This window comes from Enhydra lutris, unplaced genomic scaffold, assembly GCF_002288905.1.
Source record: "Enhydra lutris kenyoni isolate GAN:26980312 unplaced genomic scaffold, ASM228890v2 scaffoldscaffold57, whole genome shotgun sequence".
In the NCBI taxonomy this organism is placed as follows: domain Eukaryota; kingdom Metazoa; phylum Chordata; class Mammalia; order Carnivora; family Mustelidae; genus Enhydra; species Enhydra lutris.
In genome coordinates this window covers 4,364,250-4,391,234 of record NW_019154141.1, presented here as the reverse complement: position 1 = coordinate 4,391,234, position 26,985 = coordinate 4,364,250, and the positions used below count along the sequence as shown (strand labels likewise).

Below are 26,985 nucleotides of genomic sequence, written 5' to 3'. Positions count from 1 at the left end.
CTCCTGATTCCATCATCTTTTTTTCCAGGGGTGACACCTCCCCCTTGTACCCCCTAGTCCCTAAGCGACAGGGTTTCCTCGCCGCTTACCTGCTGTCAGCCTGGCTGACAGCACAGGGTCACCAGGGAACGGAACGAGGGAAAGGACCTCCTCGTGTCTCCATACCTTCCTCCTTCCGTAGACCGTCCTTCCTTCCAGACTCTGCGTGAGCTGTTGGGTCAATGAGCCCGAGGGTGGGAAGAGACAGCTCTGGGATCGCTGAATAGTCTCGCTTTGTCCGGAGGCGTGTTTTTCTGGCTCTTTCTGCTGCTTAACAGGGTGGTTTTTGTTCTGGGGAGAGCTGGTTTGGGAGAGCAGGCTGTGGAGGAGACTGTCGGGTCCCCCCGCTTCCCTCTGGGGCTATCTCCGAGGCCCCCCCGGGGACTGGAGGCAGCATCCCCAAGGCGTCTCTGCCCAGCGGAGGTCATCCGAGGCCTCTGTGTCCTTGTCCCGAGTCTAACTCAGATAGCGAGGGGAAGAGCAACCGAAGCCAAGCTCTCACCAGCTTCATAGTCGTCAGGAAGGAGCCCAGGCCGGCCAGATTCCATTTTAATCAGTGATCACACATGACAAAAAAGGAAAAAAAAAAGAAAAAAATAAAAGAGAAAACAAAGCAGCTGTATACCTACCACTTTTCATAACTTTGCCTGCACCGCTGGCAGTCGGATTGCTTTTCTTTTGCAGAAAACACGATGTCAGGCTGGGTCAGGATGGATATGCAGAAGTTTTGAAAGGAGGCGATATGGAAAGGGAGGTGAAATTAGTAAGGTTTGCAGTTCACATTGGGTATGAATCCCACCCCTTCGGGGATTGTAATGTGCAAAACCTAAGGCTGACATTTCCCTCTCGGGCCTTCCTGCCGTCCCTGACACGCAGGGACACATTGCAGAATCCCTTCCAGACGGGCTTTCAGGACGTACGGCGAGGGGACCACCGGCAAGAGGTCGTGGGGGCCTCTGCGGGCCAGGAGCACATTAGCATCTCTGCCGTGGGAGCGTGGACTCTGGTCAGCTGACGGGGGTGGCAAGCACATTCCAGCAGGGAAGGGAGGCTTGGCCGAGCTTTATGGGTTCCAGAACATGCAGTTCTTCCATAAAATGACAGGAGAACACAGTGTGCTACTGAGCGCTGCTGGATTTCTGTGGAAGCATCTACTTCTCCCCCTGAAGGTCAGGACAAAGGTGGTTTCTTCGAGTGAATTTGAGACCAGCAGTCTGAAGCACTTTAGGTTTGAGTCCCATTTCTGCCCCATATTATTTTTATGGCCTTGGTTAAGGTTTCTTAACTACTCTGAACTACAGTTTCATCTTCTTTGTGTCTGTATGGTGGGGAGTTTTGCCCTGTGTATGTAGCCTACATGTTCATGTCCCGATTTCTGAGCCTATTGGGAACCATGCGGAACCACAAATAGATGCAATTTTAAGGTGTGTGGGATTCCCTTTAAAGAAGGAGGGCTGGGGGGTATAGATGAAGCAAGACTGGCCAAGAATTGGTTGTTGTTTAGGAAGGGTGATAGGTACATAGGGGTCCCTTATATTATTCTCTAATTATAATAAAAGGCAAAAAAAAAAGTTTTCTTAATTACCCATCCCAGATCTCTCCCACACATGTATGAAGCTTCCTTGTGACATCTGCTTCCTGTTATGGTGGTTAATGAGCTAGTATATAGCTCAGTAGTTAGAGACCAGGCATCCTGATTTGTCCAGGGCACTCGTGGAATCCTCCTTTGTCCCGCACTCCATCTGGTTTAGCATTTATCCCGGATTTTTATTTTTATTATTATTTTTTAAACAAAGTATTGTTATCTCATAGTTGCATTAAAACTAGCCAGGATGGGTTTTATAGACCACTGCCATTTAATGCTGGCTTCTGCTCTGGTCTCTATCAGTGTGGGAGGCATCAAGCAGCAGGCAGAATTTTACGTTCGTGCCCGGACTCATCCAAAAGATGCCCGCAGCGACTTCGCTCTCTTTTCCGTGCTTGTCATGGAAGGCTTGCTTACTGATAAATCCAAGTGCTCAGCATTGGCTAGCTCCTTCCTGTCTTAGGTGGCGGGAGACCTTGAGATCACTGTGGCCCTCACTGTGTTCTCCGAGGGCTACAGGGCTCAGAAACCAACTTAAAGGATATGAACACGTGACAGGAAAAATAATTCTGCTTATGTCATTTTATAATGTTTATTTTGCTTTAACGCACATATGTATGTATGTGTGTGCGTATGGGTATGCGTGTGTATTTAGAAAGAATCTCATTTTGAAAACAGCTTTCAATATGTTTGGGTTGTATTACGTTTGCCACTGTAATGAAACCAACTTGTTAATCAGCCAATAAATATATATATTTTTTAAGATTTTATTTATTTGACAGAGAGAGATCACAAGTAGGCAGAGAGGCAGGCAGAGAGAGAGGAGGAAGCAGGCTCCCTGCTGAGCAGAGAGCCCAATGCGGGGCTTGATCCCAGGATCCCGGGATCATGACCTGAGCCAAAGGCAGAGGCTTTTACCCACTGAGCCAACCAGGCGCCCCCAGTCAATAAATATTTAAAATGTTGTGTAATTTTTATTATTTTTCCTACCACCTTTCCCTCACAAAAGTATCCCTGTTTAAATGGTAAGGTATGCACGCACCTTACCTAATAGCGGACGCTGAAGGTAGACTTTTGGCTCCATTTCTCAACTCAGGGGCATGTGAATTATTTCCCCTTAGGTCTGTTTCCTCATTTGTAAAATGGAGACGATAAGGGTTGATTACAGAATTTTCGTGAGGATACATCAGTTATTACCTGTCTTTTAACATAATATTTTCCCTGTTTTAAACATGGACTACTTAACGCTGTGTTTATTTGGTTCCTTCTTATCTTCTTTACTAGATTATATGCCCATTTAGGAGAGGAAAGGGTTTCTTTATTTTTAAAGACCTCCCCAAGGCACGATAACATAATAAGTCCGTGATAATATTTGTTGATTGACTGAATACATGGATGAATGATAGGCATCTGTTTTACACGCCTGTAGCCAGCTGGTGTGGTTCGAGTTGCAATCTGTGTGTATGAAATTGAGCAATGTCCAGACAGGAATTCCAGATTCATTGAGTCTTTGTTGGGACCCCAGTTGGGCTAATAGAACCGACCACCTCAAGCCCAAAGTCTTAAACAACATGATGTTTCTGTGTTCTGTAAATCTCAAAGTGACAGCCTGCCCACTTACTTCCCTGACCTGGTCATCTTACTGGACCCCATTCTGTTCTTCTGGTTGGTACTTTCCTTGAACCTTGGTATTACTCAGTCAACTCTTTGCTCACAGTTGCCTACCTGCCAGGGATAAAGGGATCTCAGTCAGGCCAAGAAAATGGGGTTCAGTAAAGGAAGAGTTATCATACAGGATGAACATATATAGGAAGAGACTAGAAAATATTAGAATCTGTGTTTTACTACATCTCAGGGAGAAATCCTGAGCTGGTGTTGGATCTAATATCTAAAAATATCCGATTGGTCTGCTCTGCAGACATCACAGCCACTTGGTGCTTTGGGGTTGACGTGTGTTAGGAAATGGGCCATCTGTCGCCAGGAAGGTTTAAGATGGTCAAGGGGGAAGAGGTGGGAGGAAAGGAGGTTGTATGGAGCTCTGAAACACCATTGTGGTGAGTTTCCTTTCATTGTGTATGGGTTGGTTCTTCTAGAGGAAGGCTCTGGACTAAGTCCCTTTCCATTTTCACTTCTGCTAGGGTGACCACTAAACAGTGGCTTTTGACTTGGACTTTTTGATAAAACAAAATACTACACCCTGAAAATACTACAGTATCAAAATGTCGCTACATACATTTCTGTGTATAACAGTAAGTCTCAAATCTTGGTTGCCTGTCCAGTCCTTTCCCTGAAGCTTTAGATTTAAAATGCCCCTTGTTTGCTGAATTCCCTTACTGGGATGGTCCCTCAACCTCACTCTATTCCAAACCAAGCCCATCCTTTCCAGTTTTCTCAAATTTGCTTCTACTCTGTTCTTGTTCGTGGTTGGTACCTGCCATTTCTCCTGGGGAGACCTTTTTAATGTAATTCTGTTCTCCTCCTCTCCATCTATACTGTTACCTATCAAGCCAAGGCTCCTCTCTCCTCTCACTTGGATCTCTGCTGTAGCCTTTCAATCTGTTTTCCTGCCTGCAGTCATGCTCCCCATCTCCATTCTCCTCTCCATCGGCCCCCAGGATGACTAAGGAAGTAAGTAATTCAGCAACCATTTTCAGTCCAATCACTCTCTTTTCAGAGCTGAGGCTAAAAGAGTGAAGTCATCACTGTTTCTGTTCTCACAGAGCTTATTTTCTAGAGCCGAAGACCAACAAAGCCATGTACCCAGACAGATAATGAACGTGTGTATAAACTGTATTAGATCACAAAGGAAACCCACAAGGATTTGAGATGGAGGATAACATGGTGTAGACAAGCAAGGCTCTCCTTGATGATGGCATTTAGTCTGGGATGAAAAAGGATGGAAGGAACACGAATGGAAATAGTTCTGTTGGGGAAATGAATTCAAGGCAGAACAGAGAGTTTGTGCAAAGACCCTGAGGTGTGCAAGAGCTTGGTGGGATCAAAGAACCAAAACCTAGAAGAGAACGATTAATGCACAGAGCCATCAAAGGAGAGTGATTTGACATAAGAGCAGAGAAATGGGTGAGGATCACATCACACAGGGCCTTGAAGGCTGCAGCAGGAGTGCGTTTTACCCCAAGTTCAATGGGAAACTTCTGAGGAATTCTAAGCACAGGTACAGTTTTATTCAATTTACATTTCCTTTCTCCTCTTGCCTTGTGGGGCATGGGTCAAAGGAGCAGGAAAGATAAAAGGTGTTAGCAAGACGTGGGCAGGTTTGCAATAACTTTTGGAGATAAAATCAATAGGATCTCCTCTTGGCTTAGACATGGGGACAAAAGAACAGGAGGAGACTCAGGATGGCTGGTTTGAACAACTGGATGGAGGGGGTCATCTCTTGAGATGAGGGAGATTTTCACTCTTTTGTTTTCCTCTTCCACCATTAAGGATTCCTGGGATTAGGCTGGGCCCACCTAAACCATCCAGATCATCTCCCCATATCCTTTAGCCTGAAACTCAACCTGCGAAGTTCCTTTTGCACAAGTCCTAGAGATTAGGATGTGGACATCTTTGGAGGGTGGCATTATTCTGCTGACTCCAGAAGTTGAGTAAAATGAGAAAAGTATCCACAGAAATGGTTGGTGACCTTGACAGAGCTTTCTTGGGGCGTGATGGCAGAAGAGAGCCAGATCATGGTGGGTGGAGCGATGAAGGAGGTGCAGGGGAGTAGAAATAACAGAGTATGGACAGCTCTTTAGAGAACTGGAATTATGAGTGGAGGGGACGTGGAATGGAGGGAAACATCTTTGTAGGGCAGATACAAGAGCATACCTATTCGCTGATAGGAGTAAATCAGGCATGAGTAGCATGATGGGGATCCTGGGGCATATTGTCAGGGACACAACATCTGAAGTACTGGAATCCTTCCTAGCGTGGATCTAGAGCCCAGTGGAGGAGCTGGCCTTCCATGGGAGGGACATGCCTACCTTGGTACGGAAAGGAGAAGGGGAAACTCGGTGGCACTGGGACGAGAGATGAGTGAGGTCCCATCTCCCACCTTCCATTTCCCCAGTGAAGTATGAAGCAAGGTTCTCGTCGAAAACAGAACTGTGACCATGCCGGTTGGGTGCTTCAGACCCTCCACTGGCTCTCCCCACTCACCTCTGTCTTCATTTCCCTGCACTTTGTTTCGGATTTTACACTGTAGCCTCACCCATTCTTTAGAACCCTCTGGACACACCACACCTCTCTGCTTTTGACTTCTTGTTTGCTCACTTCTTTACTGGAATGCCTTGCCTCTTCCCACTTTACCTTACCCCCTGCCCTTCCCACCGCCCATGGTCCGGGAAGCCGCCTCGAGACACACCCTCCCCCAGGTTGGTTAGCAGTTCAGCCCCTCTCAGAGCTCCCGGCGTAACACGGCTGTTACTCCTGATACAATTATTTGTTGTACGTCTGTGATCCATACTAAAATATGAGTTCATGGAGGGCAGAGGCATGTCTCTTTCATCTTTGTATCTGAAGCACCTGGTGCAAGTGCCTACATGGATAAAAAGCTCAATAACGAGTGCCTGGGTGGCTCAGTTGGTTGTGTCGTCTGACTTCAGCTTGGGTCATGATCCCAGCAGCGTTCTGGGATCGAGTTCCGCGTTGGGCTCCCTGCTCACTGGGGGAGTCTGCTCCCTCTCTCTCTCTGCCTCTCCTCCTGCTTTTGCTCTCTCTCTCAAATAAATAAATAAATAGCTCAAATATTTGAGCTTAAATAGCTTAAATGTTCGTGCAACTTAGTCTCATAGCAGGTAAATTGAGCAAATGTATATCGAACAATATCAGAGTACGATGGAAAAATCAATCTATTTAGTGTATATGGTCCGCTGTTCTACGTCTCATTGGCCTGTTCGGACTACTTTGCCCGCTCTGCACCGCCCAGTCCCAGCAGGCCATGCCTTCCGAGGACCAGCTTTCTCCCTGCATCATCCTGTTGGCTCTGAAGTTCTCCAGAGAGAGATTATGGCCTCGGCCACCTTGGTGTCACCATGACCTGGCGCAGCACAAAGCCTGTAGAAAGCGTACAGATGTGTGCACGATTTTGTCGGATTTTAAAAGGATGGCTTTCTTCAGAGGCTGTCGGATCTGGCAGAGCTTCCTCTCTAGAGCGTGTCCTTCTGTTCTTCAGACAGCCTTTCGAGAAAAGTATTCTGAGGCAACCGTGATTTTAAGCTCCTTATCCATGCTGGAGGCCGGTGGTGTTCTAAGTGGATTGATTTCAAGTTCTGCGGAACCAGGTGACTGAGCATATCATTCGTCATCTTGTCCTTTGCGAAGAGCCAAACATGTTTTGCACGTGTGTCTGAGGCTTGCTGACCACACAGTCGGTCACATTCCAATCACGAGTAAACACTCGTCTTTGCAACCAGTATCTGTAGCTCTTTGAATGCAGTATTTTGCAGCTGAGGAAAGAGTTACAAAAATACGATTAATGTCTGCAGAAGATAGTCACAGTGAAATGCCAAGGGATAGAAACAGTGTTAAAAATCACACACACACACACACACACACACACACACACACACACACACACACGACATGGTCTTAATTTTATGGGAAAATACTAAATCTATATAAGTATATACTTACAGATGTTTCTGTGTACAGAAATGACCCCTCTATTAACAAGGGTGTAGTCTGGGTGGTGGAATTTGGGCGACTTCAATTTTCTTCCTCATACCTTTCCTATTTTCTAATTTTTCTAATAAATATTTTCTGCTTTTGAACTTAGAAAATCTATGGTAGTTATTTTAATGAGTAATTTATTATTAGTTAAGCTTTGGGGTAAGGAATCTTTTACAATTTCTTTTCTTTTCTTTTCTTTTTTTTTGGCCCATGATGAAGAGAGCAAGAAACCAGGAAATCCAGATTTGAATTTTTTTTTTTTTTAAGTCATGTGAACTAGAAATGAAGGTTAATGAACATACAGGCTTATTGATCCAGGAGAGTATTTGGAGATGACTTAAAGTGTAAAAATATCCTCAGGGCTCCAGAGATTTGCAGTGAGGACTGATCAGATCTGTTTGATTCCCCAACCTCAGGCAGATGTTTGAGTCTCTGTTAGGAGAGCCTCCCGTCTGCCCTGGTATGTGTGATTGCAACAAAATTTTCTGAAGGCAACTTCATTCCCAAGACCAAAATAGTCCAGTGAGTCACTGGGATATATCCTGAATCAAATATGGAAAAACCAACACCTGCAAATGATCCTAATGCCCTAGCTCAGAGCGAAGGTCCGTGAAGTTTGGTTTCTGGGCCACCAAGATGGTTATTTTGAAGATGGAGTAGCATTAGAATGGAGAGAGATGGATGGCTCCTCAGGGGCCAGGAGAACACGGTGTGGTGTCTGATGGTTTATTTTTTTAATTTTTAAAAGATTTTATTTATTCATTTGAGAAAGAGAGTGCGCACAAGCTGGGGGGGGAGGGGCAGAGGGAGAAGCAGACTCCTCGCTGAGCAGGGAGCCCGATGAGGGGCTCGATCCAAGGACCCTGAGATCATGACCTGAGCCGAAGGCAGCCACTTAACCAACTGAGTCACCCAGGCACCCCTATGCTATTTTATTTTAATTTTATTTTTATTCTGTGTGATGCTGAGCATGGTGTAAGGCTCATGCAGGGGGGACAGAGGGGAGGGCAGAGCAGAGCCTTACAAAGGACCGGCTGAGTGGGCTTTGTCTGCTGCTCCCCTCTTCACACCTCTTGCCTTGCTTTATTCATTAATGGTGTCCTCTTTCATTCTCCCAAGTGTCCCGTTTGGGATGACCATTTTGTAGCGTCATCCTGTCACGGCTGCTGAGTCCAATCTGGATTCCGTGACTTCGTCTCTGCACAGCAGTTGTCTGCCTGGCAAAAATTTAAAAGCCACACCCAAGGGCACAGGCTTTTTAATGCTCGGTCGCCCCCTCCCTATCCTGCAGGGGCTGCAGGAGATGCCTTTGTGTTCCGCCTTTTTCGACCAGTGCAACTGTTGAAAGAATCCTACAGGATTACAGCTCTGGATGGGGGAGCCCTTTCTATGACCACAGCTGTCCCAGATGGTGGTCATACTTCCGAACGCTGCCCTTGGGGCCAGTGGGATAAAAGCCTGAGAACAGGCTGACACTGACCAACTGCCTTGACATTTGCTCTTTGGCTTTTCCTAAACCACAGGATTTTTTTCTTTTCATGGCAGCTTGCACTTCTGCTCCCTTTATTTCTTCGGAGATGCCCGCTTGGTCCCCGTTTTCTTTAGAAGAATGAGAGTTTAAAGACAGCATGTCTAATTCGAAGAAGATTTAGTGCCCCTTAATTGTCCTGGAAGCCTAAAGTCGGTCTCTAGGAACAGGCTTAAGGAGGACTCAAATTGAGACAAGCATTTGTATTTTGACAAAGGCTGTGCAGTTTTCTGATTTCTGCCCTAGGAGCAGGAATGTGATAAATGAGATTGGAGAAACCCTGGCATTTTCTGAATTAGGGTTTAATTTGCTAGAGATCTCTTGTGCTCTGTATATTTAAGGTGAAGGACTGTGCCAGTTTAAAATGAAGTGGTTTTAAACTTTTCTTGTGTGCTTGAACCCTCTGAGAAATGATGATGGTGGAGAATCCTCTCTCTGGGGAACTGTGCATGTGCACACACGAAGACATTTTGTGTATAATTTCAGAGGATTTATGTCATCCAATCTACTGTATGGATTATAGGTTAATGTAGTGGACACAGCTGGTTTCCTCCTGGATATCCACATTCCACAGCCTCCTTCCTTCTGCCAACCAGAAACTCTATATTCTTTAGGTATCTCACCCTCTTCCATGTGACCGTGCCTTTGAGGGGAGACGCTGAGCCCAGTCCCAGGAGTGAAGGTGGTAGGGAGGGTGATTGGTCTAAGCCAGCTATAGTGGTCCCATGCCTTTGCCAGAGATGTGTTCTGGCACAAGTGTGAGACTTTGCTGGCAAATACAGCAGGAGTGTAATTCTGCTGGGGAAACTTTGGGTCAAAATTTGATCATTCTCTCTCTTTTAAAAGATTTTACTTATTTATTTGTCAGAGAGAGAGAGAGAGAGAGAGAGAGCATAAGCAGGGGGAGCGGCAGGCAGAAGGAGAAGCAGACTCCCTGCTGAGCAGGGAGCCCGATGTGGGACACGACCCCAGGACCCCGAGATCATGACCTGAGCTGAAGGCAGTCACTTAACCAACTGAGCCTCCCAGACGCCCCCAAATTTGATCACTCTTAATGAAAAACATGCAGTAGTAGGGAGAGCTATCTTGACGCTCTTTCAGATGAGTTATCGGACTGAGCCAATGAGAAAAGGCGAAAAGAACCCGGTGGGGTGGGTTGGAATTGGCCCTGTTGGTATGAAGTCATGATTTCCAAAATACACATCGGGGCGTGCACATGTATGTTGTGTGCAGATGTGCACATGTGTGCATTTTTAATGTCCGGGAGTATGTGTGTACATACATGCCTCGGTTTTCCACCTCTGGCTGGCAGAAGGGCCAAGAAGAAATGATGCTTGAGTAACAACGAACATGTCTAGTACTCAGATCTCAGCACCATTGCCTGCTCTGAAAGGAAGCAAGCCTCCTTACAGAAATTCGAGGGGTGGGGCACGGGCCAAGGTGCTACAGGAAGCGCTGGTGGTTGTGTTTGCACCCTAATTAAGCTATGGCCCAAGCCTCCAACAGGCCACGTCACAGTTCAGTTAAGCTGGCTGCTTTTGAACAGTGAGGTTTGGGATCGAACTAGCGGGTTCCTCGGTCATACACTCATCGTTGCCCCTCCTTTAACATAAATCAGTCCCTCGGTCTGTAACAGCATCGCGAGGGAAACCATGCTGGTACGTTAGGCCTTCTTATGTCCTTGCATAGTGTGCTTGCAGAGAAGGAAACCCGAATTTGGAGTTGGTAGGCATGAATGCCAGGAAACATGAGTTGTTATCTCCTCCTCTCCTCCAGGGTGGAAGCGGGCTGTTAGAACTGACCGTCCACCAAAGGGCTGGCGGATAGCCTTGCGGGCACTCTAGGGATTGGCCTCTAGCTCCGCTGTTGCTTGGTTGGACATTTAGCAGTAGGAAGGGCTTGGGCCTTGGTAAGAGGAAGCCAGTACTGCTGGGCCCATGCACAGCCTCCGTCCGTGCCACCTGAGCCACACCTTTCCTGGGTGCATGGTGTCCTGGGTGCATGCTGCGGGCCGTGGAGTAACTGAGAAGAGGAAGCTTCCTGAATGCACAGGTGAGACATGCACTCTTCTAAGATTGCCTCAGGCACCACTGGGTCCCAGAGGGGCAGGGTGGCTTACTCTGCCACTGAGCCTTCGTCTGCTTTGGCTTACATCTCTTCTATGGGCTCCGAATGCAGAGCTCAAGATAGAGGCCTGTGTTCAAGAGACTTGTTTGTCAGTGTGATCTCAGTAAGTGAGATGGGCAAGGTAGATGAGACAGGGAGAGAGGGAAAGCCGGTGTGACGGTCACTGCTCGGAGCAACTCATGTTTAATCTCAGCGGATCTTCTAAGAGCTTTATGAAATGTATCTCAGAACTGTGTGCCCGTGGGATGAAAGGGCTTATCCATCAGCTCCTGTCCGTCATTGTGCACTGATCACCGGTGGCCCCACATGCTCTGACCCCATGTTCTGGGTGTCAGCAGGTCCAGCAGCTTCCATCAGCTGGAGCGCTCTTGGAGTAGGAATCCAGAGATGGGAGAGGAGATCTGGTGCAGCCCGAGATGGGGCGCTCTTTTAAGGCTGCCTAGAACCTGTATCGGGAAGCCAGATCACGGGAGGGAGTGGGAGGTGGGGCAGCGAGAGCTGGGAGTGGGGTACAAGAATTGTCCCCCATTGTACTCCAAATGGTTGAGGGAGGACAGTTCAGGATTTGAGCACAGCACACCTTGCTCCACTCTTACCAAGCTGGGATACTGACATGATTGGGATACTGACATTATTTACCTGACCGTTCAGAAGTTCAGCTTCTCATCTGCACTAGAGGAACGATGACTCATTTTGCATTTGGAAGGGTTAGCGGAGGATGGTATCTGCTGAATTCCTTGCTTTGGGCCTGCAATAAATGTTAGTGACTCACCCACCTGACCATCCAGAGCAGTACAGACACGGATTGCTTTCTAGTCTTGTGGGTAGAGGGCAAGGGAAGGAGATGGGAGGTGAAGGATGAGTATCTAGGAAGAAATTATTGAACCAGACATGCAGGCGGAAGAGCTGTTAAGAGACAGAGGACTGTGTGTGTGCACCGCGCAGGGGAAAGGAGAAGCACGGCCAGAGACAGAGTCAAGACCAAGGTTAGGTGTGTTCAAGGAAAGAGAAAGAAATTCTGTTCGGCTCTCTCTCTTTTTTAAAGATCTTATTTATTTATTTGCCAGAGAGAGAGAGAGAGAGAGAAAGATTGATTGAGAGAGCAAGCAGGAGGGGCAGAGGGAGAGGGAGAAGCAGGCTCCCTGCTGAGCAAGGAGCCTGGTGGTGTGACTCCATCCCAGGACCCTGGGGTCAAGTTAACCTGAAGGCAGTTGCTTTCACCCAGGAACCCCTGTTCAGCTGTCTCTTAGTCACTCCTTAGAGGTGGAAGTAGTAGATGCTACAGCTAGGGGAGGCTCTTTGGATGCCAACTTGAGTAATTTGAATTATACTTGGCTGGTAGTTAGGAAGGAGGCCTAGACAAACTTCCTCATTGGGAACTGGGGAAGCCTGGGTGGCTCAGTTGGTCAAAGCATCTGCCTTTGGTTCAGGTCAGGATCTCAGGGTCCTGGGATCGAGTCCCGAGTCAGGTTCCTTGCTCAGCTGGGAGCCTGCTTCTCCCTCTGTGTGCCGTTCCCCCTGCTTGGGCATGCACTCTGAAAGATTGGGAATTAACTGCAGGGGTCACCTGACTTTCTCCTGTTCCTACGTAGGAAGGAACCATGTAGGCCACGTAGGAAGGAACCATTGCCCTGTCCATCCCGCAGCCTGTGGGAATATTGCAGTGCAGCTTAATCATTCCAGAAGAGACATACTGGAGGACGGAGATGGACCGGAGTGGGAGTGGGGGTTGGGGGTAGCTCTGATTACTGTCTTACGTTCAGTAAAGCTCAGCGCTGAAGCATCGTAGGTACTGAGTAAATATTTGGGGAGAGGATGACTGACTGACTGACTGACTGAATGAATGAATGAATGAATGAAAATGCTATATGTTCATCTCCTCAGTTCCCTTTTTTGGTGGCATCATTAGCCTCTGTGGCCCCTTAGGTTAGACATTCGCCCCTGTTATGTGAGCACCAGCCAGGAGGCATCCGTCGGCCTGCTACCCAGGTTCCACCAAGAGGAGTTTTCTTCTTTTCTTCTTCTTCTTCTTCTTCTTCTTCTTCTTCTTCTTCTTCTTCTTCTTCTTCTTCTTCTTCTTCTTCCTTCTTCTTTCTTCTTCTTCTTCTTCTTCTTCTTCTTCTTCTTCTTCTTCTTCTTCTTCCTTTTAAAGATTTTTTATTTATTTATTTGAGACAGAGAGGGAGAGAGAGGGAGAGCATGCACGAGCAGTTGCGGGGGAGGGGCAGAGGGAGAGTGAAGCAGACTCCCCGCTGAGCAGGGAGCCAGATGCCAGACTGGATCCCAGGACCCCTGAGATCATGACCTGACCCGAAGGCAGACCCTTAACCAACTGAGCCCCCCAGGCGCCCCAGAGGGGGGTTTTCTTAAGCTCTGAGTATTGAGACTCTGGGAAGGGTTCTGAGCTGAGATACACATCGAATGCATGTGCCTCCCTTTTTCTTCCAAGATCAGGGCAGGCTCTGTTTTAGCTTGTGCTTATAAAACGGTTTAATTCACTGACGAATAACGTGGTCATGTAAATACTCGGAGGGAAGCCTGGTGTTGTCAGGGATGCCAGCCTCCTCGGGGATATCTAGAACAGGTTGCATTCCATTTGGGAAGAGAGCTAATCCCATAGCCATTTTGTATGTAAAGAAAGGGCTGAGCCCTGGTTAATGGCCTACTTTCTCCAGGCAGTCTGAAATACAAGAGAATTTCAGTGCAACCATGGAATTTGAACAGTTTCTTGGAGATTTATGTAACAGGTTTTGACTTACCGTGGTCATATTTGGGGAGCTAAGCCTGGGGAATTTGGCTTTTACTTTCTATAATATCCCTTTGGCTGCACACACGCTTGGCTCTTTGTTCTTCTCCCGAAACAGGAGGATTTGGGGAGTTAACCTGATATTCCTAGGTTGAATGTTTTCTTACTTGTTTATAAAATTTAACAAACAGAAAAGAGTTTTTAAAAGCCAGTCCGGCCATTCTCGAGGCTTATATTGTTGAAGGCAAAGGCCTCTCAAAACTTAGTGTCATTTCCCAGGATTTTGCGTTTCTCGTCTCTGCTCCCTCATGCTCTTTCATTTTCGTCCCCAGCACGTGAAACACCTTGCCAGCTCGTCCTGCGGCCTGCCCCCTCTGCACCCCTCCTCTTTGTCACGGGACATTCCGTTCTTCCCACCAGCCCCAACCTGTTTGCAACTTGGCACACAGGGAGAGCAGGACTCATTGCACAGCCTTACCCCCTGGGACAGTCCTAGTTTCAGCTTTGCAGAGAGCAAAACTTTTGGCCCCGCAGCTCTTGGATCTTGAGACCATTGGGAGAAGTAGTAACGCCTTTAACTTCAGAGAACAGAGTCTTTGGCACAGAAGGAGGACAGGACGTGTTGTATGATGCCACCTAAGAAGCGTCAAGAATAGGAAAACGTACAAGGACAGAGTTTAGGCTGGTGATTGCCTAAGACCAGAGGGAGGGATGATATTGGAGGAAAAGAAACTGGTATGGCTAATGGGTATGATGTTTCTTTTGTGGATGACGAAAATGTTATGAAATTGGTGATGGTGACGTTTGCACAACCCTGTGAGTATGCTCAAAACCATTGATTTGGGGGCGCCTGGTGGCTGAGTGGGTTAAGCCTCTCCCTTTGGCTCAGGTCATGATCTCAGGGTCCTGGGATTGAGCCCCGTGTTGGGCTTTCTGCTCAGTGGGGAGCCTGCTTCTCACACCCCCCTGCCCTCCTCTCTGCATAGTTGTGATCTCTGTCTGTCAAATAAATAAATAAAAAATAAAGAAAAATACCCATTGATTTGTACAATCTGAGTAGATGAATTGTGGGTGAATTCTATCTCAATAAAGCTGTTGTAATGAAATCTGGAGAGCAAAGGTGGTGTCGTGGATCAGATTTTAGACCTTGAGCTTTGCAACTCTGGAGATGAGGCAGTCAGGCTCTTTGGTAGCAAAGTCCCTGAATTTTCTGGAAGAAGGAAAGGCATCCCATCCTCACACGTGTGACTTCTGAGATTCATGGGTAGTTCTTGAGCTGAGAACCACTTTTCACTCGTGTGTTTCCACGTTTTAGGATGAGCAGGTCTGGAACGGAGGAGGTTCCTAGAGGAGAGAAGGAAGTTTTAGATCACACCTACTTTAGCTCGACATCGCTGAGTTGCCTTTTGGAATTTTCCCGTATGTTTCTCATTAGCTACTTCCTCAGGAGCTTACATACTGCAGGAGCATGTGGTAAAGTTTCATTTGAATCTACAGGAACTCCTTTGCTGACCTATTCTGGCTGTTCCTAATGTTTCTTGGCTCCGTGCTTCCGAGGACCCCATGGGAAATCTTGGCAGAACACCCTGTTTTACGTCAATACGGAGTGCCTCTCTCAACTTCCCTTTGCATTGAATTTTCTCCTTGTTGTCACTTTTTATGCCCTTCTTCCTTCTGTTCCTAAAGAGAGACCCTCCACTCCTTTCTCTGGGTCCAGGCTTCTCCACTGTGCCATCGATCCCACACTGTCCACTGGGAATTCTGGCCCTTCGTGTCTGTGTATTTCCCTGGCCTCTTTGTCCCTTTCCTCATTGGCTTCTTTTCTCAGCTAGACAGCTGCTCAAATTTCCCATCCTATTTAGAAAGCAGTAACAAATGCACAAAACCCCCAAACTCCTCAGATTCTTATTTCTTCCTCAATATACTATGTGGGTTTTTTTCCCCTCCCCACAGTTAACTTTTTTTTTTTTTCAAAGTCTGTGTATTTTCCCATTTTCATTGATGTGTTCTTCTGATGAAGAGATTAAGACTACAAAGTTGGGAGTCCTGTGCCAGCATGAAGTCTAGGGCATCTCCTACCTAGAGCAGTTAGGGATGGGAGAGAGAGATGAGGTTTTAGTGAGGTGGGAAGTGGATTTGCCAATGGTTTTCCCAGGCATTGAGCTAGAGACCCAACAATCCCAGGTGGGCTCTAATTCTGGTTACATGGCCAGATGCAGTGAGAATGTGCTTTGGTGTAAGGCCTCGTTAGTTGGTTGGTTTATTTGTTAGGTACTGGAGGAATGGGCAGTTTCCTGGAGAACAAGTATGGTCCTTACCTTAGTCAACAAATCATGAGTTCTTCTTCTTCTTTTTTTTTTTTTTTTAATTTTATTTATTCATTTGAGAGACAGAGAGCACAAGTAGGGGGAGAAGCAGAGGGAAAGGGAGAAGCAGGTTCCCCACTGAGATGGGAGCCCTATGTGGGACATGGGGCTTGATCCCAGGACCAGAAATCATGACCTGAGACAAAGGCAGACACTTAACCATCTAAGCCACCCAGGCACTCCAGGAGTCCTTCCTTCACAGAAAATGTCCCCAAGCTGTATTCATTGGGATATATTCAGTTTTGTGCATTTATTTTATTTTGAGTAAAGGCTTCTAGCCTAGAGTCAGATTTAAGGGTCTCAGTGACCTTGAGGTTTTAGTCCAGAGCAGGACTAGCAAATCTTCTCGTAAAATGGGGGAAACATCCAGCTGAGATTACCATCAGGATGAGCCCATCGAGGAATCCAGTAATGGTCCCCACTCCCCATTTCTTTGTATTGAGAAGGGAGTGTCACCCCACAGGCCAAGTGTCACCAAGACAGCATTTTGCAAACAGAAGCCATAGTGACCAGTTTCGAATAGTCACTTGACCATTACCCTCCTGCTGGAGTAATTTATGTCAGGTAGGAGGAGATAGGCTTATCAATTTTATCAGAAGCCCTTAGGGAATCGTGCGAGTTTACAAACATACCACAGAGCTATCACCCAATAGAAAACTTGGTGACATCAAGGATGAAATGGGTGGCGTGCTCCTCCAAATACCATTTAATGAGAAAAATCAGCTAGTTTTATTGATGGAATGTTTTCCATGTTAGAATCAGGGGAACCAAAGTCCAGAAAGGTTCGGTGAAATGTTTTGGACAAAGTTCATGGCAATACATATATAGATTTTCAGTTGAGTCTTGATCTCCTGATAGACCTCAGGTCATGTCACAGTAGTTCCCGGTAAACAGCTTTATAACCTGTGTTTGTTATCTCAAGACCTCCGGGCATAGGGGTAGACAGGCTGCACGGAGAATTTGACCCAGAACTTTTACTTCAGGAGCCCAGATTTTGTGCATAGTCTGGATACAGTTCAGCAATAATCCTTCTACAAGCTAATAGAACTAGACCTGTGATAAGAAGTAATTGTGATCAAAGGACTGAATACTGTTATATTATATGGGAAAGCTGGCTTCTGAGGTCTGTAATGCTCCATGTATCTGGACAGGGGCCTCGAAATAGAGGCGGTAATATTTATCCCATGCAGTGGTACTGATCAGTACATTAAGAGTTTATGTGCAGGGGCACCTGGGTGGCTCAGTGAGTTAAAGCCTCTGCCTTCGCCTCGGTTCATGATCCCAGAGTCCTGGGATTGAGCCCCACATTGGGCTTTCTGCTCAGCTGGGAGCCTGCTTCCCCCTCTCTCTCTGCCTGCCTCTCTGCCTACTTGTGAGCTCTGTCTGTCAGATAAATAAAATCTTTACCAGAAAAAGAAAAAAAAAAAAGTTTATGTGCAAAGCTGAGACCCGTGCCTCGCGCATAGGAACTTCTCAGTAAGGATTCGTTGCTTTTATTATTCTCACAAGCAGCTACTTGTTAATAAGGAAGCACCTGCCAAAACCAGCAGCGTAGCCTGACCTGGCAATTTTTAGCATCCTCGTATCCAGCACGCTTTTATCCACTGGCGCTGTCTGTCGTGCTTAGCTCATGTTATTGCAATAAGGTCGATGCTAATACTCCCATTTTAACGTTGGGGCTCGGATGAATACCTTCTCAAGGTTTTACTGCCCGTGAGCACTATGCTTAGTCCCTTCCCGCTCGGCCTCCTCCTCCCAGGGTCATGGGGAGGGGTCTTCCAACCGGGCCTTCTATAACTTGGTTGGACCAGCGCACCCCCCAGTCCTTCTGACTGCACTCCAATAATCAAGGCTTGTGAGAATTGCCATCAGCAATAGTCAACTGAAGTCAGTCCAGTAAGAATCTCTGACTTAGTTTTGTAAAATCAGTGCCTCTAAGGATCATTTTAAGTCATCTCCTCCCAGTGTTTTGGTGAGCCATTAAAGCCAGCTTAAGGACACCCAGAGGCAGCGGTGTGAATGAGACATCCCAGGGCGTATTTATTTCTTTATTTTCCTTTTTAAAGATTTTATTTACTTATTTGAGAGACAGAGAGAGAGAGAGACAGAGGGAGGGTGCAAACACAAGCAGGGGGGAAGGGACAGAGGGAGAGGGAGAAGCAGACTCCCCTGCTGACACAGGGCTCGATCTCAGGACCCTGGGATCATGACCTGAGCTGAAGGCAGACGCTCTACCGACTGAGCTACCCAGGGCCTGCCCACCCCCTCCTCCATTTGACTCACATTTCTGATCACATAGGTAGGTGGAACATTCCCCCTGTGCAGTAAAGAAGTTTTACTTTTTTGGGGGGAGGCGCCGAGTCTTGCAGATTAACTGATGTACGTGTTTCAAGGTGACTGTCTGGAAAGGTTTCTGGACTTACTACCCAAGACCAGAGAACTCCACTGCTTTTGACAGCCTGACTCATAGCACTGCCCGAAGCAATACTTGTTAATTGTGGTGACAGAGGTTTATCCAGGAGTAAAAAAATGGAGTCTTCGTCTTTCTGTGGGACTGTGGAATTTTCCCTTCAGGGCCCCACAGGATCTGAAATCACTAGGTTTGCTGTATGAGTAGATTAGCATAAAAAACTCTGATTTGAAATTAAGTTGTTGGCTTTTGTAGATTAGTATTCTATTCTCAGAAAAATCACATTTAAACGTTGTGGTTTTCTCGAAGCTATTGGTCTTTTGGAAGCTATGGGACCCTTAGGAACCTCTCACCTGGAGTGTCACTAGTGGGACATACGCTAAAGCCACAAGAGGACAGGGCAGACCAAAAGGCAGAGCCCATCACGGTCTTTGGCCAGGCTGTGGCTTGCAAAACACGACCCCCAGGACCCCCCGGCCTCCCTGGAAAGAAGGTGATGAGATCTTGCAGAAACAAGCCTGGTGCAGAGGATTATACTGAGCTCTTTCAGGCTGGAGGGTTGGAGTGTCAAGGTGAAGGATCCTGCCATAGGTTTTTGATACTGCTTTGGCCATGGTTTCTTGTTTCTTGTTGGCAGGGGGGGCATAAGGGATTCCAGAATGTGCCACAGGCCGGGGGAAAGAGCTGCATTTCTTAGTTTTCCTCTGAGATGTCATTGAGTTAGAAAGAATTGGAAGGAGGTCAAATCGACTCCTTCTTTGTTCCAGTAAAGGGCACCCACTGAGGAGGAGGATGGCTCCATCTCCCCATACCCGTTTCTTCTAGTTTGCAATTAACGTCTCAGTGTTGCTTGTGTTGACCCCTTCTATCGTCAGGTTAAGACCTTCTAGGTGTTTCTATCACCAGTGGCGTTGTAGGGTCACAAGATGCTTTGGAGATAGTGGCAGAAACAGTTGAGAAGGAAACGAAGGGGTAAGAGAAAGGGAAAAGTGAGACATATATTTGGTAGAGAGCAGCGTGGGTGTGGTAGGAGAGACACTGGATACGTTTTGAGAGATAAATTGATAAAATTCAGTATCCATTTTTTCTTTAAAAAAAATTAATTTATTTGAGAGAGAGAGAGAGAGCAAGTGTGAGCAGGGGGGGGCGGGTGGTGCAGAGGGAGAGGAGAAAGAATCTTAAGCAGACTCCATGCTCAGCACACAGCCTGATGTGGGGCTCAGTCCCCGGACCCTGAGATCAGGACTTGAGCTGAAACCAAGAGTCCAACACTCAATTGACTGAGCCACTCAGGCGCCCCTCAGTGTCCATTTCTAATAATTCACTGTATTAGTTTCTTGTAGTTGCTGTAACAAATTAGTGCAAACTTGGTTGCTGAGAACAGTAGAAATTTATTCTGTCACACTTGGAAGGCCAAAAGTATGAAATCAAGGTGTGGGCGGGCCAGGCCCCCTTCCAGAGACTCTGAGGGGAGAATCCTTTCCTTGCCTCATGTAGCTGCTAGGAGCTGACACGTTCCTCAGCACCTCTCAGCCTGTGGCTCCTTTCTCCCAGGCTTGGCCTCCATCTTCTCTGGGTGAGTCTAACCTCCCCTTCCATCTTTGTTGTAAGGGCACTTCTGATGGCATGTAGGGCCCAGCTGGTTAATCCAGGATAATCTCCTTATCACAAGATCCTTAATTTAATCACATCTGCAAAATTGTTACCATGGTAATGGTGCACAGGTGCCAAGGATTAGGATATGGGCACATCTTGGGAACCATTATTAGCCTACTTCACTCACCAAAATGTGCATAGTCATATACTTCTTCAACCAAACTGAATTTAAGCTCAGCGTCATTCTTTTACGGAGTAAGCTTAGAAAGTTTTCTTTTTCTTGTTTTATAAACTTTTTAAAATTTTATTTTAAGAACGTTCCATGCCCAGTGTGGGGCTTGAACTTACAACCCTGAGATCGAGAGTCACATGCTCCATTGAATGAGCAAGACAGAGGCCCCTGAAAGAGTTTTCTTAAAGTCAGAATCAAGTGAAGATGTCTGCAATGACTGTCATATTTAATTATTTTTTGATATGGAAAGCCAATGAACTTATAGAAGAGGTATATGTATTAAATAGGTGTATGGGGCACCTGGCTGGCCCAGCTGGTTAGGTGTCTGACTCTTGATTTTGGCTCAGGTCCTGAGGTCAAGGTCCTGGGATTGAGTCCCACGTCCGGTTCTGTGCTGGGTGTGGATGCTGCTTGGAATTCCTTCTCTCTCCCTTCCTCTGGCCCTCCCTACCCTTGTCTTAAAAACATGGTGTATAAAATTGGTGGAGGAACAAATGGGCAGATTAACAGGTGGTATGGGGACAGCTATTTAGCCATTTGGAGAAGAGGAAACGATTTTCCTGCTTTATAAAAATGCCGAGGCCATAAAGGAATGTAGAATTTTTAATTTGTATAATCCAAAAGGGAAATAACCCCAGATGTGTGTGTGTGTGTGTGTGTGTGTGTGTGTGTGCGCGCGCATGGTGCAACACAAACTACCAAAGGGTAATGTCTTCTCTTCAATTAAAATAATAACAATAATATAAAATGAGCTAATATTTTGAACAGACAGTTCATAGAAAAATACAGGTATCAGTAGACATATAAAAATACTCAGCTTTATTAAATATTTTAAAAATGTAATTAAAAACAACAAAGTACTCTTGTTTACTTATCAAATTGACAAAGATGAAAAATTTTGTTGAATACCAAGTGTTGTTGAGGGATTATTTATTTATTTCTTCCTTTTTCCGTCCGGAGTTTAAGAGAGTTCACGAGGATGTGTATAATGCAGCAATTTAACATGACTACAAAGTAAATGAGACCACCTGTGAGGGAGTCTTGCCAAGCAAAAAAGTCCAGTTTGAATCTGGTCAAGCTCTAATGTACAGAGGAGTGTGTGTATCAGTAGGGGATCTGATTGGCAACATCCAGTAGGAAACTTTATAGAACAAATAACCAGATTTCTTCAACAAAACAACTTCATGCACAGGGAGGGGCAGACAGAAAGAAATGGAGAGAGAGTTAATAGATAAAGAGAGTCAAGAAACTTTAGGGTGCCTGGGTGGCTCAGTGGGTTAAGCCGCTGCCTTCAGCTCAGGTCATGATCTCAGGGTCCTGGGATCGAGTCCCACATCAGGTTCTCTGCTCAGCGGGGAGCCTGCTTCCCTCTCTCTCTCTGCCTGCTTCTCTGTCTACTTGTGATCTCTGTCAAATAAATAAATAAAAAATCTAAAAAAAAAAAAAAGAAACTTTATCAATCCATCATAAAACATAGACCTAATTTTGATCCTGATCAAACACATTATAACCTAAAAATATTTGAGATATTTATGAGACCATTAGAGTTTTGAACACTGAGTAGATAGGAAGAAATTACTTATTCATTTGCATGTAATTATGCTGTTGTGTGTGTGTGTGTGTGTGTGTGTGTGTGTGTGTGTGTGGTTTGTTTGTTTGTTTGTTTTTTAATAATCAGTTTCTGGGACTGAGTGGCTCAGTTGGTAGGTGTCTGACTCTTGGTTTCAGCTCCGGTCATGATCTCAGGGTCGTGGGACTGAGTCCCACGTCAGGCTCTGCAGGCAGCACGGAGTCTGCTTAAGATTCTCTCTCTCTCCCTCTCTGCTCTTCCCTTCCCCCTACTCATGCTTGCTCTCTCCCTCCTTCTCTCTCTCTCAATTAAATAAAGAGAATCTTTTTCTAAAAAAACAGCCAATTTCTTTTGGGGATATTTGATAATATTTATGGATGAAATGATTTGATGTCTGGGAGATGGGCTGGCTATAGATGAAACAAAATTGGCCATGAGTTGATATTTGTTGAAGCTAAGGATTTGGTTCATGTGGATGGATCATGACTGTCTTGTTTACTTTCACATGTATGTAAGATGTTCCAGAATAAAATGTTATTAAAGACACAAACAAAAAATACCTACTGAGACATGAATATAAACATGAGTCCCAGTTTGGCTGTAAGCTTTTTAGCCATCAACCCAAGGAAGGAAGCACAAAGAAAAACATTCACATCATCCATAGGCAAAGGTTGATCATTTATATAGGAGAAGCCAACTCTTCTAATTATTATTATTATTTTTTAAAGAATTTTATTTATTTATTTGACAGACAGAGATCACAAGGAGGCAGAGAGGCAGGCAGAGAGAGGGGGAAGCAGGCTCCCCACTGACCAGAGAGCCCGATGCAGGGCTCGATCCCGAGACCCTGAGATCATGACCTGAGCTGAAGGCAGAGGCTTTAACCCACTGAGCCACCCAGGCGCCCCTCAACTCTTCTAATCATTGATGACACACGTTTTTTTCCTAAGAGTTTTTATTAAAAAAGGGCATTATGTAAGCTAATAAAACACATTCTTACAGAGGTGAATTTCTGAGGCCTCTTTTTAAGGTGTACCTTACCTCATGGGTTAATGGCATCATGGCAGATCATAGCTCAACAGGAGAAATGGGATGAAATTGGGAGAGAGGCAGGGTAGGTTCTACCCTGGTAACCCTTAGCAGGGTTTTACAGACAAAGAACTCTCCTCTGTATTTCTTTGCATCTCTTAGTCTTCATGCAGCTTGGTTGGGTCAGAGTTACTCCTCTGTAGTTTTCCTTGGCTAGAAGGGAGGTGATCACAGTGCTATTAAAAGTGTAACCTTGGACCAGGGGGAAAAAATAATTCACTTCTCCCAAGAAAAAAAATTCAACCCTCTTACTCACTATCCCTCCGTTTTAAGTATTAAAGGAGAGTTTTGTGTAATTCAGTAGCTATTTAAGAAAATCTTTATATTTTGGGAAATTTCAAACAGATTCAAAGGTACATGGTACAATGAGCCACCATGTATCCATCGCTCAGTTTTGACAGTTACCAACTCATGGCTAATCTAATTTCCTCTATATCTCCACCCCCCCCCCAAAATCCCGTCCACCATATTCTTTTGAGCAAACCCGCCAATCCTATTATTTCATTTGGAGACATTTCAGTATTTATCTCTAAAATAGGAGTGCTAATTTTAAATCTTAACCAAAACTTGGTCCACCATTTTGAAAAGTCCAAACACATTGCTAAATTTCTTAGCAACCTATTGCCATATTTTAAAGGGGTATTTTATTTAACACCCGTGTGAGTACATTTCCTTTCAATAAAGACTCATGAATGAAGCAGCACAGAAATGAGGAAGACGAGTGCAGACACTGGGGATTCCCCACCTAACCACTGCCTGCCTCCCACCTTCACTCTGGGCCCAGATCACAAGTCAAGGGCATTGGCCTTGATTTGCTTATACGTTCTTTCAAGAACACATAGTTAGCATCAGATTGTTAACGTGGAAAAAACAGAGTTTAGGTCAACCTGGTCTTAAAAAAAAAAAGAGAGAGGGAGAGCATCAATCCCATTGTAAGAAGGGTCTCGGAGTGCTTTCATTCTTTGAAGACAGGACCATTGCCGGGTGAGTTGATGGTGCTGCTCTGAACAGGTGGGCTGATTCCTTTTTGACACATCTAGCAATTCTTTGTATCTTTCACTGATTCTTCGTTCATGTCTCATTCTGTCAGAATGTTCTTGCCTTCACTGCCTTCCATTCTCCTGCTCCTTTTTGTTTCCGGGTCTCTCATTCAACTCTCTACTTCTGTTTGTCACCAGATCTGCCTATTTCCTCCCCCCACCTCTGCTTTACGCTCCGCTCATCTGCCTGAAATCTGTCACAAGCCCCACCCCATACACATGTTGTATTTAACACGTCTGTTTTAGAACTCCTTATCTGCCTTCTCCCCATCGCCCTCCCCAATGGGCCTGACTCTCCTCTTTCACTTAATATCATGGAAGTCTGGAAAAGCCAAATTGCAACTATAACTGTGACTGCCACGACTGTTACTGCTACTATTACCACTTGTCTTCTGATAGTCTGCACCTCTAATCCAGTAAGTTACCAAAGCCTAGAGGTTTTGTCTCCATAAAGTGTAAGCGTTGTATTCATCAGTCAGATGTCTGTGGTCACTGCCTCGTACTTCTTGGGTATAGCGCTTGCCCTGTCCATGGGTGGGACATGGGGGATGGCCTTGAAGAGCTTGTAGTCAGGTGCAAGGCATGAGTGAGCAGATGGGTTCAGTCAGTCCATTTAGGAAGGGGGCCATTAAAGATATGTCCAGACTACTGTGACCACGCAGAGAGGAGCCTTTATTCTGTGTGTTTTTGACAGAGAGAGAGATCACAAGTAGGTAGAGAGGCAGGCAGACGGGGAGGGGGAAGCAGGCTCCCCACTGAGCAGAGAGTCCAATGTGGGGCTTGATCTCAGGGTCCTGGGATCGAGCCCTGCATCGGGCTCTCTGCTCAGCAAGGAGCCTGCTTCCTCCTCTCTCTCTGCCTGCCTCTCTGCCTGCTTGTGATCTCTGTCTGTCAAATAAATAAATAAAATCTTTAAAAAAAAAAAAACACGAGAGGTGTGTGTGTGTGTGTGTGTGTGTGTGTATCACACTTTCACACAAAATATTCTGCAGATATTAGATTCATCTTGTTACATTTATTTTTATTTTTATTTTTTTGAAATGTGGATGACATGACATGATCTCCTCAATGGAACAACACAGAGGACTCCTCTTCTTAAATCTGAAATTTGAAGATTATTAGTTTTGGTCATTCTGTCTTTGATTCTATGCTTTTAGCTTCTCTGTACTACCATCCTTTATTTTATCTAAAGTAGACAAGTCACAAGTTCTTTGAGTATAGACAAGGCCTTCTCACCACCCCTGGGAGCTCATCCTTTTTCTTCTTAGAATCTCACAGTTGCATTTCCATGTTCTGGTTGTCAAAATCTTACCCATTAGTCTTTAAAAATTTATAATGGAAACATTTAAATATGGAAAAAGAAGACCTATGAGTCCAGTCAATCCTCGTGTACCCTTAAATTCTACCAGTGATCAAAGGACCACCTAAAATACCACTTCCCCTGTGAGATCTTTTTTTTTCTTTTTTTTTACATTTTGCTCTCCTGCTTTGAGCCTCCTGTGTATTTATGATGTGGTATTTATAGTGTCTTATTACATCTACTCTGATAATATAGGAACTGGTTTTTCTTATCCCCTGACCCTTTCAAAGAAGAATTTGTAGCTTCATGATCTTTTCTGCTCCTTGCAGTGTCTTCTTGGGTGAATTATTAACAGTTTTGGCTCAAAGATAGAGATAGCCTAGTGAGGAACTTCATTTGGAATTTCTTCTTAGCCACAAAGATCTGGTTGTGGGGGGGTGTGTGGGGAGGAGTACCAGGAACTGGGTGGGAAGTGACCGTGTCATCATCTAGAAAGAAGCGGTGAAAAAGGAGACATGTTGCTTTACCTGCACACAGATATTTCTGGGAGCTTTATTCATAGTTGCTAAAACTTGGAAGCAACAAAATGCCTGTCAGTAGATGAACAGATTAATGAACTATGGTGCACTCAGACAATGGAATATTATTCAATGCTAAGAAGAAATGTGCCATTAAGCTGTGAAAAGACATGAAAGAACCTTAAAGGAATATCACGGAGTGAAAGAAGCCGGTCGGTATGATTCCAATTATATGACGTTCTGGAGAAGGCAAAACTATGGAGATGGTAGAAAGATATCAGTGGTTGCTAGGGGTTGGGGGGCGGTGAATAGGCAAAGCACAGAGGAGTTTTAGGACAGTGAGGCTATAATGATATCCAGACATGTCTGTATATGTCAGTGTATGTCATATATCTCAGTATACATTTGTCTGAACCCATAAAATGTACAACAGCAGGAATGAAAGCCAATGTAAACTATGGGCTTTAGGGTGAAAATGATGCATCAGTAAATTCGTCAGTTGTAACAAATGCACCACTCTGGCGGGGGATGTCGATTATGGGGAGGCTATGGATATGTGAGGGTCTAGGGTCTAGGGAAAATCTCTGTACCTTCCCTTCAATTTTGCTGTGAACTAAAAACTGCTCTCAAAAAAGAAGTCCTTGATAAAGAAAGACATGGATTTGGAAGCCTCACTGCTAGAGATCCCGAGTTTGGGGAGCTGAAATCATTCCCATGGTCAGTGGGAAGCAAGAGAAGATGGTTCCAAGTCGATGAGATGTTTGAAAAATGTAATTAACATAAACAACATAAGAGAGGAAGAACAGAGAGGAGGACATCTGAAGATATAAGCTGCCCACACAGGGAACATTCTATTTAGCTCATATTAAAAAAAAAAATAGAAGAATAAACATGGAATGGAGAAAAGAAACTAGTACCTATTGGACACCTGTTATATGAGAGACTCTGCTAGATGTCTTCACACATGTTATGGCAGCTGATCCTTTCAGTGATTTGAGTCTCTCATCTCTCATTAGCGGGTTGTGGAAACAGTTTAAGAAACGTTTTTCAGGCTCACTGTATTAATAAGGGGCATAACTCAGATTTAAAATGAGGTCTATTGGTGTTCAGTTTGTGCTATTTTTACTCCTATCTCTTTCTTTCCTAACCCCCTCCCTTCCTTTCTC

At 45.3% G+C, this 26,985-nt stretch overlaps 1 protein-coding gene across 3 annotated transcripts in view; it reads left to right on the top strand.

Moving 5' to 3' along the window:
* LOC111158041 (mitogen-activated protein kinase kinase 6) overlaps positions 1–26,985 on the top strand; it is a 117,920-nt gene that overhangs the window by 42,415 nt on the left and 48,520 nt on the right. The window contains exon 1 of one of the 3 annotated variants that reach the window (XM_022519838.1): positions 23,871–23,945. The exons of 1 other annotated variant lie outside the window; for it this stretch is intronic. The gene's annotated coding sequence lies outside the window, so the exon portion shown is untranslated. Of the gene's footprint in view, positions 1–23,870; positions 23,946–24,398; positions 24,418–26,985 lie in introns of those variants that run through there. One more of the 3 variants, XM_022519837.1, reaches the window with a different exon arrangement.